The sequence below is a fragment of the Schistocerca cancellata genome, chromosome 5 (genome assembly GCF_023864275.1).
Source record: "Schistocerca cancellata isolate TAMUIC-IGC-003103 chromosome 5, iqSchCanc2.1, whole genome shotgun sequence".
In the NCBI taxonomy this organism is placed as follows: Eukaryota; Metazoa; Arthropoda; class Insecta; order Orthoptera; family Acrididae; genus Schistocerca; species Schistocerca cancellata.
In genome coordinates this window covers 89,676,364-89,689,601 of record NC_064630.1, presented here as the reverse complement: position 1 = coordinate 89,689,601, position 13,238 = coordinate 89,676,364, and positions in this window count along the sequence as shown.

Genomic DNA, 13,238 nt, shown 5'->3' with positions numbered 1-13,238 from the left:
GTAAGATTTTCTTTATTGTTATTGTCAACGAAACTGTGATGGGAACTGAAGTCGATTGAAGTGAGTTAATACATCGGCTGGGATCTTTGGTATACAGGATATGGATACCTCTCCTGCCGCTGTATCTGTGAAGATAGTAATTTCAATGACACTATTCTGCTTAGTTTTAATCTGCAGCTTTTGGACGATTCAGATTCCGTGGCTGTATTCTAATCATAACCTGATAAGCCATAAATATAACTTTCTTACTTTCTGTTAAAAACGATTGTACATAGTTGTGTGTACATGGAGAAACCATTTATATATTGTTTAAATGCTCTCCAATCGTAGTTAAAACTGACTGCGAAAAAAAAAACGAGACCACACATTTTCGCAGCATGGCATAGCGTAGAGTTTACTTTTCCGCAATTGGTGAAACAGAAAATCTGTAAATTGTTATTTGAAGAAATATATAGCCTATGTCGTCTACTTAAAGAAAATGTAGCTTATGTTCATCCGTACATTTATTGGAGGATCGCGTTAATATTGGTAAAGAGCTTTTCGAGGTTTTTGCTAACAATCTTAAATAACTATTTATATTGTAGTATAGGTATTGTTTACATGTTAATATACCACAATATTTAGAAAAAAATATGTAGCCCATGCCCTTCTGAACGTTTATTACAGTACTGTGTAAGGGTCTGAAGTAAATAGCTCAAGAACTTTTCGAAATTTTTAATGTTTCTCCTTTATATAGTAAAAAAATATACCGCTTATGTCACTCCGAATGCGTCTCAGAGCACCGCACAAAAATTTGAAGTTATCGGTCAAGAACTTTTCGTGATTTCTGTAACAACGTCAAACACAAATTTGTCTTTATATTTTCTGCAAAAAATTTCCGCCATTTGACTGTTCATTCCTCATTTAAATTACACAATCAAGAGTTCGGTGTTTATAGTCATATCAATTCGGTGTTTGTAGCCTTTCTGAAGTACATGTTGAAGTGTTAATATATGTCTGACCCGTCTATGATAAGTCATCATCGCAAACACAGACAGGGCATTATTTTAACATTTCAACATGTACTTCAAAATGCCTATAAGGTCGATATCAAGACTGCTTAAAATCATATAAATGAATTATCAGCCAAACGTCGCAAATGTCTTAAGACCAAATCCTATATGACCGTGGTCCTCCACGAAGAAAACATAATTGCCTTTATATAGCAGTGTACATACACACTGAAGAGGCAAACAAATTGTTACACTTCCGCGGGCACGCAGAAGTGCCATAACACAACGTGGTATGGCTCTAGAATGACTCTAAGCACTATGCGACTTAACATCTGAGGTCATCAGCCCCCTAGACTTAGAACTACTTGAACCTAACTAATCTAAGGACATCACACAAATCCATGCCCGAGGCAGGATTCGAACCTGCCACCGCAGCAGCAGCGCGGTTCCGGATCGAAGCGCCTAGAACCGCTCGGCCACAGTGGCTGGCGGAACGTGGTATGGACTCGAATAATGTCTGAAGTAGTGCTGGAGGGAACTGACATCATGAATCCTGCAGGACTGTCCATAAATCCGTAAGAGTACGAGGCGGTCGAAATCTCTTCTAAACAGTACGCTGCAAGGCATCCCAGATATACTCACTAACGTTCATCTCTGGGGAGTTTTTTGGCCAGCTGAAGTATTTAAACTCACAAGAGTGTTTCTGGAGCCACTCTGTAGCAATTCTGGACGTGTGGGATGTCGTATTGTCCTGCTGGAATTGCCCAAATCCGTCGGAATGCGCAATGGACATGAATGGAGGCAGATGCTCAGACAGGATGCTTAGGTACGTGTCACCTGTCTAAGTCCTATCTAGACGTATCAGGGGTCCCATATCTCTCAGACTCTACACGTCTCACACCATTGCAGAGCCTCCACCAGACTGAACAGTCCCCTGCTGACATGCATGGCCCATGGCTTCATGAGGTGGTCTCTACACCCGTATACGTCCATCCGCTCGATACAATTAGAAACAAGACTCATTCGACTGGGCAACATGTTTTAGTCATCAGCAGTCCAATGTCGGTGTTGACGGGCCCAGGTGAGGAGTATAGCTTTGTGTCGTGTAGTCATCAAGGGTACACGAGGTGACCTTCGGCTCGGAAAGGCCATAACGGTGATGTTTCGTTGAATGATTCACAAGCTATCACCTGCTGATGGCCCAACACTGAAATCTGCAGCAACCTGGGGAAGGGTTGCACTTTTGTCACGTTGAACGATTCTCTTCAGTCGTCGTCGGTCCCGTTTTTGTAGGATCTTCCTCCGGCGGCAGCGATGTCGGAGATTTGATGTTTTACCGGATTCCTGATATTCACGGTTCACTTGCGAAATGGTCGTACGGGGAAATCCCCACTCCATTGCTACCTCGGAGATGCTGTGTCCCATCGCTCGTGCGCCCATTACAACACCACGTTCCAACTCACTTAAATCTTGATAAACTGCCGGTAGTAACTTATCTAATAACTGCGTCATACACTTATGGTCTTATATATGCGTTGCCGATTGCAGCGCCGTATTCTGCCTGTTAGATATCTCTGTATGTGAATATGCGTGCCTATACCAGTTTCTTTGGTGCTTCAGTGTAGTAGTGCAGATATAGCGGTATAAATTTACTGTACCAAGAGGTGCCCCTTGCAGTGAGAAGAACCGTTTAAACGGTTTTGGAGATAGGGACATCGAGACGGAAGTAGTGTCAGTGTTTAGAAAAGGGGGGGGGGTGGTGTCTATGAACTACGGGCGAAGGGACGACAGGGATGTAGGACGAATGTCGGTGCTTGCGCTGTGTGTGTGTGTGTGTGTGTGTGTGTGTGTGTGTGTGTGTGTGATCTTGTTTGCGAGTAGCGTTACGGAGGCTTCATTTCATTCTCTGCCGTGCAGCGTACAGGTGCTATGCTCGAGTCCGGTGCTATCGCATAGCGACGCCGTGCACTCAAACGGAAGGCACGGCGAGCGGCCAAAGCTGTGTGTACGGTCGGCCGACGCGCCGCCCAGACTCAGATGGCGCGCAGGAGGTCTTCGCGCGTCCAATCGCACCCCCGTGACCTCTGCCGCGCCTCCCCGGCGCGCGGTCAACGCCACCGCCCAACAGATTGCAGAATTCCGTCCCTGCGCTCGCCCTTCGGCACAAAAGCGGCCGGCCGGCCGTGCTCGGAAACCGGGAGCTTGGCGATGCGTTGCCAGGGAACGGGAAAACGGCGCGCGCCGCTTGCCCAATTTTTAGTTCCGCCCCAGCGCCCCTGCTTTGTACTGTGCGACTGCGCTCCACATCCACCAGGGCAGATGGGGTGGGGCGAATTGTTCAACTGCCTACCACAACGAGCTTCCTTGTGGGGAACAACAACCGGCTGCGACGATGCGCAAGGCTCAGAGATCCGTAGTAAAATGGAAATGACGCGTGGCTAGGGCCTCCCGTCGGGTAGACCATTCGCCTGGTGCAGGTCTTTCGAGTTGACGCCACTTCGGCGACTTCGTGTCGATGGGGATGAAACGATGGTGATGAGGACAACGCAGCACCCAGTCCCTGAGCGGAGAAAATCTCCGAGCCAGCTGGGAATCGAACCCGGGCCGTTAGGCATGACATTCCCACGCGCTGACCGCTCAGCTACCAGGGGCGGACAGATCCGTACTGAGCTGCCTTGTGAAGTAAACTCATCAAGCCGTAGTTCCAGAAGTCGTCTTCCACTACAGACATTCTGCGAACACTTATGAAACGTCCCCTTAGAACAATTTATACATGACTGTGCTTAAACTGGCACACAATATTTTTTAGCGCAACGCAATCTGACTTTCAAAAATCCCTACAAAAGAATGGCCCTGACTAACATTAACCTATACGCTTCACAAATCACTTACCTCACAAAAATCTTCGTTACTCGAACTACTGCAATACAGCGAGCGCCACTACTGCCAGCTAAATAAAAGATTCAAACTACTGAAGGCACTAACTACTAATAGGCATAGTTAGCAAATGAAAGATTTTGATAGAGAACAAACAATGTATTTACCTCAATAGTGTTCATAAGTCATAATGTATATAGCAGTTCATGACATCCAGTCTTACAAATTTCAAAACTCCGCCATCTCTCTCCCCACATCCACCACTGCTGGCGGCCCACCTCCAACTGCCCAACGCTATGCGCTATTAATATCCAGCTGCCCTACACTACAATGGCAGACAACAATGCAAACTAGCCACAGACTGTACACAGCACAGCCAGTGATTTTCATACATAGCGCTACGTGGCGTTACCAACAAGAAAACCTAAACAGGCTACTTACACACTTCCTTTTGTATACTTTGTCTCCATATTTATGCGGGTCTGCCTCAATTCCATCATCTCCATACGCGTTTTCTTTCACCACACATGACATCGGTTTGTACATCTTGCGATGTAATTGTAAAGAATTCTCCACTCTTTCTGTAAATCAGATACGGGCTGCGAGCCCACCAACTATACGTAAACGTAAACCTTAAGAAATACAGCGCAATTTTATGTACCAATAAGTGTTCCGGTCTTTCGCCCATCTTCCGTTGGGTTAATAGTATATTTAAACTTACAATTAGGAGCCCACTTAGAACGTAGACTACAATTTGTAAACTTCAGCTGCCTTGTGAAAAATAAACTTTGTTGATTTATTGCATTTTGTGAGTTGTACAGGGTGTTACCGTAATGATGTTACAAACACTCTGGGATGTTGGAGAAGCTTTTACCAAGCTTTAACTTTCATCGACTACAATATTTACATTTTGTAATTGCCATAAATATTTAGCCAACTTATAGAATTCGTAGTATCCCTAATTTTTTAGGTTTCTGAAAATAAATTAATTTGTCGAAAGCGATAAAGCAAAATAAAAATATATTTGTAACTGACGACAGAATTTTACTGTCAAGTATCTGGTTTAGGTACGGCACCGTTCTCCGGAAACGACTCAGTAGAAAATTATAAGTTAAACTCCTTCTGATATCTCTGACAGTAGATCTTGTAGATCTTTTCTACTGCAAATTCTTTGCTTTATGTGTTTCTGGAGGATGTAGTATAAACCAAAACAAGATGAAAGTGTCGAGTAAACATGGTCTCTAAAGTTCGGACCTAAAGAGCAGCGATCACTTGTTGAATCTTGCTACTGCGAAACACTTCTCTTCTACTGGACAAGCTCTTAAAGTATTCATTCTAAAACCCATGTTTACTGTCCAACTTTGTGTTGTTTTGGTCGGTCTACCATCGCTCAAAAGATGGAAAGCAAAGAGCTTGCAGTTGCATTAGAAGAGATAGACTGTCACAGGTATCAGAACTGTTTTCGCTTATAACTTTCGGCTCGGTAGTTTCTTTAGCGGGATCCGTTATCATAAATTGACACATCTACCCTTCTGCATTTTCACTGAGAATTTGTATCACTATCACGGGAGTACCCTATATATTTACAAGACATTATTCGTTAGGTGCATTTAATTTCTGTTCCATTTGTTCTTGTTACTATTAGCCGGCCGCTGCGAACGAGCGGTTCTAGGCATTTCAGACCGGAACCGCGCCGCTGCTACGGTCGCAGGTTCGAATCCTGCCTCGGGCATGGATGTGTGTGATGTCCTTAGGTCAGTTAGGTTTAAGTAGTTCTAAGTCTAGGGGACTGATCTATGTCTAGGGGACTGATGACCTCATACGTTAAGTCCCATAGTGATTAGAACAACTTGAACCATTTTGAACTTGCTACTATTTACCGTGTTTATAAGCGTAGTCCACTTTGTCCATGTATAATTCATAAAATACTGCTGTACCCGCTCTGTTGCTGACTGACGTGTTCCTGTACATCAGAAAGCAGTGTCGGCTCGTGCAATATTATACGCATGTGCTACAACGTGGTGGCCTATAGCCTGTCAACTTGGAACGGCATTATTCGTAACTAAACTAAATATATTAGCTTCTATGACTTCTATATTACAGACAACCGATTCTAACGAGATTTTAATCTGGTTTCGATTTCGACTATACTATGTGTGCCTTCATCCGAAAATTCAATTATCATGTGTTGTAACAGATGAACAGATAAGAGGAAAACGCCCTCATCATATGAAATACTACATATAAAAATTGAACTGTTTAAATATATTTAAAATTTTAGAATTAATGCTTTAACATTGCGAGGAACACAATAAAACGAGAAAAGAAAAAGTTTGTATACGCAGGAGTCGAATCCTGATCTGCTAACTGCTGATCTTTGTCTTAGACCAGTCATCCACGGTGGTGTCATAACAACGGCTATTTGAAAATCCGTCATGTTCTTGCATAATATGCTACACACAATTTTATAGAAAATTTCTGACATTTTCAATTCAGTAATCTCTGTCAAATGATTTGCTTCAGATTCAATATTTGTGCACAATATGATATATCCTTCCTTCAATCACTTTGAAATCCATCTAAGTTACTCTCCAGTGTTTTAGTGCTCTGTTTAGCACAATCTTTGAAAATTTGTTGCATGCAATTGGTTGATAAGAAATGCCTCTATTGTTGTTAACATCTTGTTTATTTCTTTTCTTATGTAGTGGATGTATCAAGGCGACCTTCCACTCTCCTGGTACCTTGTATGCTTTCCAAGTTTTCTCAAAGATTAATTCTACCCCATTTGCTTATTATTGGCAGATACCATTACAAATATTTTGATGTAATAGAGCCTTCTCAACCAGCTTTATAATGTTTTAAAACTTGTTGAATTTCTTTTGTAGCTGGGGATAAAACTGATTCTAGATTTTCATGAGTTTGAGCATGGTGTGAGTTGACGAACATTTCGCTCTCATTTAAGTAAATGGCAGAAAGAGTCAGCCCTCAGGAATTGTGAAACGAACCCTGTCGTCCAGGACCATGTGCCACAAAGAGCGAAGATTCGCCAGGAGATGGGGAGATTTACAGACGTCTACTGTGCCGAATGAGGCCTAAGCGCCTGTAGTGCGCGAGTGAGACAGACGAGAACTTACATCATGGGGAAATCCCGTAGAAGCTGTCTGGAACCAAGGAGGCGTAGCAGTGTTGTATATGGCTGACCTAAGATCGGCCATAAAGGGAAACATTTATGAAAACTATTTAATTCTGTAGTAATTCAGGGAATGAAGCCGCAGTAGTTTTAATCTACCACCCTCAATAAATTTTCAAGGTGATCCCAATAAAACATGAATACTGATCATATATGCCGGCCGAAGTGGCCGCGCGGTTCTGGCGCTGCAGTCTGGAACCGCGAGACCGCTACGGTCGCAGGTTCGAATCCTGCCTCGGGCATGGATGTGTGTGATGTCCTTAGGTTAGTTAGGTTTAACTAGTTCTAAGTTCTAGGGGACTAATGACCTCAGCAGTTGAGTGCCATAGTGCTCAGAGCCATTTTTGAAATGATCATATGTATAATAGTTTAGAATTTACTGTTCAAGTGAAATTCACAAGTTTTGTAACAAAGGCCTTAATGCTAAAATCTGAACGCTTTGATCGATCTTGACGATCGATGTTTCATATAGAAGCGCATCATTAAAATGACAAATGTTGTAAATATCAACTCTGTAACTTTATATTTCAAAATATATTGTAAATTTAAATTATCAGTATTTTCAGTTAAGCATCAGATCATTTCCTCCACACAAAACACACTGAACGATGACAGCATGACACCTTCTTGAATCATTAGGTAACAGAATATTTGTTGTTTAGTGCATAATAGTTACTTTTTTCTTTATTTATCCATCATAAAGCACAAAGATTCAAGGCTACTGGCCGTGGCGTTCAAAGCTAAGAAGGAAATTACATTGGATTTTTGCAAAAGAATTTAACATTTATTATGTAATGGGTATTACTGTTACTTTATTTAGAATGTGGAAGTGGTCAAGCTTTGATTATTTAAATATGTTAAAATTTAAAACAATGTAGAATAAGCTGTAACGAATCAGATGGACGGCTTCAGGGAAGGGAACTGCCCCAGTCAGTTGAGCGACGACGTTCGTCAGCGGGAGACGCGGCCGGACACGGGCAGAAAAACAGTTCTGGTCTAGGCGCCAAAAGAGTACAGTGTTGGCGGAGACGCGAAAGCGGACGGTCGGTCTTTAGGCAGCTAGGAAGTGAAACGGCATAGAATATTTCGCGTTGTGTGGTATCGCGGCACTTAAGTCTCTGAGCGGTGAGCAGCCGCGCGCCTGGTGTGAACTCGTAACTTTTTCGCGTAGTTACCGAGGCGGAATATTGGACTTGTAATTCGCGAAGAGGTTGTGAATGATCGAACTCTGTCAAATGGATATGCGCTCGAGTACAACAGTAACTCTAAATACGAGCAGTTTCGCCATCAGTTTGGTTTAAGAATAAACATTATTCCAACAAAATGGCAACTGTGTGGCCTACATCATTTATGGGTCGTTAGTTTAGTTCCCGATATTATCATCACTGTTATTATATGTTATATTACCTTTGTGTTTCGCAAAGTTTCCATCAGCCAGACAATTCAACGACAAGAGTCCAATTTAGGGCCTGTAATGCGACACGCGCTGTTCAACCCCTAGACGAGTTTCAACAAAGACATTTCGACGAAGAGGAACCACATGTGAGCTGGAACATCTTTGAGATGTCAGCTCGCAATGGGAGCTGATATACTGGTTCTGTACAGTTAAGAAGCTGAATAAACTGTGTGTTTAAAAATTTTCAGCGTTATGTAAAGCAAATCAGTGAGCCTTATCCCATGCCCCTCTGTCGTTAGATTAGCATTTGAAGCTCATCTGCCTACTTCTTTAAATCTCGCTTTCTCTTACAAATGTCTAATGGAAAAGGGCCTCTTTAGCAAATCATCTATGGAGAGTCTAGTTTCATACTAAATTTCCTCGTACACTCGCTAGTTTTATCACCATCTCGCTTATAGCCTTTGACTTAGAAGGGTATCAGTTTCAAATAGAAATACTGATCTGATTCTGAGAGGAACGTAGCAATCATTGCGCCAGAAGGGATGATGTCACAACACACCATGTGCAGCAAAAAACAGATGGCTACGTTGCTTCTTTGAGTTAATCGTAGCGCGGCTGACCGTCATATCAGCACTCGTTACTGGTTTCTAGCTGTCGTGGACGGAGCACTACAAAACGTATTTTCGTCCCCTTTATTTGCATATCAGCATGCATTCGAAGAGAAATATACTAATTTTAGTGCCACGTTCCGTGTTCAAAGACAAATGGTGTAATTTTAGTGGTTTCTAAAGCTCGTACTCGAAGTGAAAAGGCATAATTTTCGTGGGATATTTACAGTGTGCTGTAGCACATTTGGACATGATATCAGGCCGCCACTGTCGGAAAGGGTAAGTGTAACTGACTGTAAATATGATCTTCTGATGTCAACAAACATGTCAGTCTGCTTCATGGTGGATACTGCGCTGTTTTATGTGCATCATGAAAAGCAGTGTTTGTATGATGCTTATAAATGCTGAAAATAGCAGCGACAAGAAGCACAATAGAAAATGCGTGTAACAGTAATATATTGAAAATACACAACTCGCAAAGTGTCACAGGTAAAATTATTATTTGGCCCAGGACAGCTGCAGCATCCAAATTGCAGCATATGTCTTTAACCATGTGCTAATTTAATATTTAAATATGTTTTGAGAATGAAAACATGGTCCTAGAATGCTGTAGTCTTTTTACTATCCGTGCGATCCGTCAGATTCAATCTCGGGTCAATGTCTAGCATGTGTCTTAAGTTTCCAACTTCGCTTTATTTTGTAATACATGGCTGGAATAAGTGGACAGGAATATATCTTAGTTATGTGCGTATGTGGCACAAAAGCAATTCAATACTGTACATGGTCACGTCTATTCTGTAGTATAATCTCTTATACTAATAGACGTGGCCATGTACAATATTGTATTATTTTTGACATACGCACAGATATATGACCTATGCCCGTCCACATATACCAGCGATGTTCCACAATATGAAATGAAGCTGAAAGCTTAAGATACGTGCTCTGAAATGATCCGAGGTAGAAACTGGCCGACTACAGTCTGGAACCGCACGACCGCTACGGTCGCAGGTTCGAATCCTGCCTCGGGCATGGATGTGTGTGATGTCCTTAGGTTAGTTAGGTTTAAGTAGTTCTAAGTTCTAGGGGACTTATGACCACAGCAGTTGAGTCCCATAGTGCTCAGAGCCATTTTTTAGAAACTGGCCGAGTGCACAGATAATAATAAAAATACAACCTACTTGGACCATGTTTTCATTCTCAAAACAGGTTGAGGGTGTGGACGCCCACAAAAATAAAATTTTGAAATTTAAAGATGTATTGCACCAACTGTAGGTAGGCGAAAGACCGAAACGCGAAATCGTGTAAATAAAAATACATAAGGAAGTGGTTGCTTGCTAACTGGTTGCTGTTTTTGGTTTTCCATATATTCGTTTCCTTGCCGATGCTACGGAGAATCTCCTCGTTCCTTGCTTTGTCAGTCCACCTAATTTTCTACATTCATCTTTAGCATCACATCTCAAATGAATCGATTCTCTTGTGTTACAGTTTTCCTACATTCCGTGTTTTAATACGATACAGTGCTCTTCTCCCAACGTACATTCTCAGAAATTTCTTCCTCAAATTAAGACGTATGTTTGATACTAGTTTACTTCTTTTGGCGATGAATGCCAGTGATAGTCCGCTTTTTATGTCCTGCTTTAGCCTTCCTATGCCCATCATGGGTTATTTTGTTTCCTAAGTAGCAGATTTCCTTAACTTCATCTGCTTTGCGATCATCTTTATGATGTTAAGTTTCTCGCTGTTCTCTTTTCTGATACCTCTCATTACTTTCGTCTTTCTTCTATTTCCCCACAGGCGTTCATTCCATTCAAGAGATTCTTCACATTCACATAGGGTATTGAACTTTAAACCCACTCTTGAACCTTCGTTTCATTTCCGCCAATGCCTCTTCGGTGCAAAGATTGAACAGTAGAGCCGAATGACTATACTCCGCTCTTACACCCAATTCAACCTGAGCACTTGGTTTTCGCTCTTCTTTCAGTTGTATTGTTGTCTTTTGGTTCTTGTAGACCAACCGCAACATAACTGCCTGTCTTATGCGTTTAGCGTTCATTTAGCTAAAGGCATCGTCATATTAAAATAATGTAATTAACAACCACTGAGATGAACAGTGAACTGAATAAATTAACCCAATCGACTGCTTGAAATGGAACAGCCTTTGTTCATCGTTGCCTCAATAGAAGTTAGTTCTGATGACATATAACAAACACTTTCAGCTACTGTCCGTAGCTTATGTATGTTGCTGCCTCTAAACAAAGGTCGGTCACAGCATGCAAGATTACACGTGTGTACCATGTGCTGCACACGTGTGGCCCGAGGTTCAGCCTGTCGCGGCACCTCTCGGCTTTGCTCGGTCCTTTTCGGATCTACTCGGTACAGTAAAACATCTCGTTTAGCAGTTCGGTGTGACATTTTTTTGTTGTCGAATCTGGTGCGACATTTTGCGGTCGGCACGACTTCCGTCAAATTAGTGATTTATCATGTTTATCCTTTGCCATTTATTCGTTGTTCAAAGGAAGTTCATAGGTCCAGCGCTTCTTTGCGTAAAACGAGGCTATCTAGTGGCCTATGGCAGCAATACTTTAAAAAATAATGGGGACCACACAAAGGAAGGATGAGGATTCTCAATGTCTATTATGCAGTCGCGTAACAGACGGGTGCCTCGAATTTCTTATGGATCAGGTTTACGACACAATACAGCAAGAATTTATAAAGATTTAGTGGACAATGAAAACAGCATAAAGTTACAACAATCGACAGATGAATTTGTGACTTATTGTTACGTACATCAAGAAGCGCTACGTGCTAAATTTTCTGGCATGGCGCGCTTGACGAAGTTTATGGTACAAACTGTAAATTTTCTGAAGTTTCATGAGTTTTTCATAGTCAATTGCAACAGTTTTTCATGAAATTGTACAGAGTATAAAAACGTTATATACGTATTAATGTGAAGTGTTTAATTCATGAGATATGTGTGGAAAGATTTTTCGATTTAAGACCTGCTATTGCTGTTCTACTGAAGAAAAGAGAAAAGAAGATACGAAAATTATAACATTCATGATGGATTGCTGCTCTGTCATTTTGAGTGAGCTTGACTGCATGCTTTACATACTAAGATGCTGCAAGGTGAGAAACAATTTATTTGTAATATGGTGAGAATGCATTTAAAATGAAAACTGCGTTGTGGAAGTGTTGAATGCTAAGGAAAAAAAATCTCTTTCCTTAAGGTCACTGGCGTTAGAGTAAATGCAAATGTTGAGTAATTTGGTGTCGCGCTGAACAAATTACAGTAATAGTTTCCTAAACGACTTAAGGACATTGCCAGTAATACATCTGTTCTAGAGCTGCTTTCTAGACCGATTGCCTCTTCAATTGAAAGCACCACGGTACATATGCATACGGAAAAAAGTGGTTCTAAGGACTATGGGACTTAACGTCTGAGGTCATCAGTCCCCTAGACTTAGAAATACGTAAACCTAACTAACCTAAGGGCATCACACACATCCATGCCCGAGGCAGGATTCGAACCTGCGACCGTAGCAGCAGCGCGGTTCTGGACTGAAGCGCCTAGAACTGCCCGGCCATAACGGCCGGCATATGCATATAGAACCGATCGATGAGAAGACCAGTTCCTGTTTAAAAGTAAAATTCCTTTACATTAAAAAAGTTCGGGTGTTTTACGTTGTTTTCTTCTGGTAGAATTTCAGCGCCTCCGTAATGTGGTTGCAAACACGATACGATGTTTCGATCAACACCTGCGTGTTAAAGGCTGTTTTCGATTATGAAACTAATTGCGTCATGATTACGTGACAATCCTAGTGACAAAAATCTGCGAATTTGTCTGCTCGCATCCGTGTGCTGAGGCACTGAAAGCTCCGGATGGCCAACTGTCTCTGCTAGCCAGAGTGGGAACCTAACCGCTTACTCCTTACACCGTACGTACTACAGCGTGATACATTCACTTCACGTACGTGCAATAGAAAATCTGGAAATAAAGTAAAATGCGCTGTTATCTGCTAGTAAGGGATACATTATAACATACAACATGTCGCCGTTTTTATGTCGTCATTATCGACATGCAGGTTGCCGACGTAGCAGAATCAAACAGAAAGAGTTTCACTAGATGGCCGAACTACCCCAGACAGTAATGTCATACAATCATTTCATTTCAT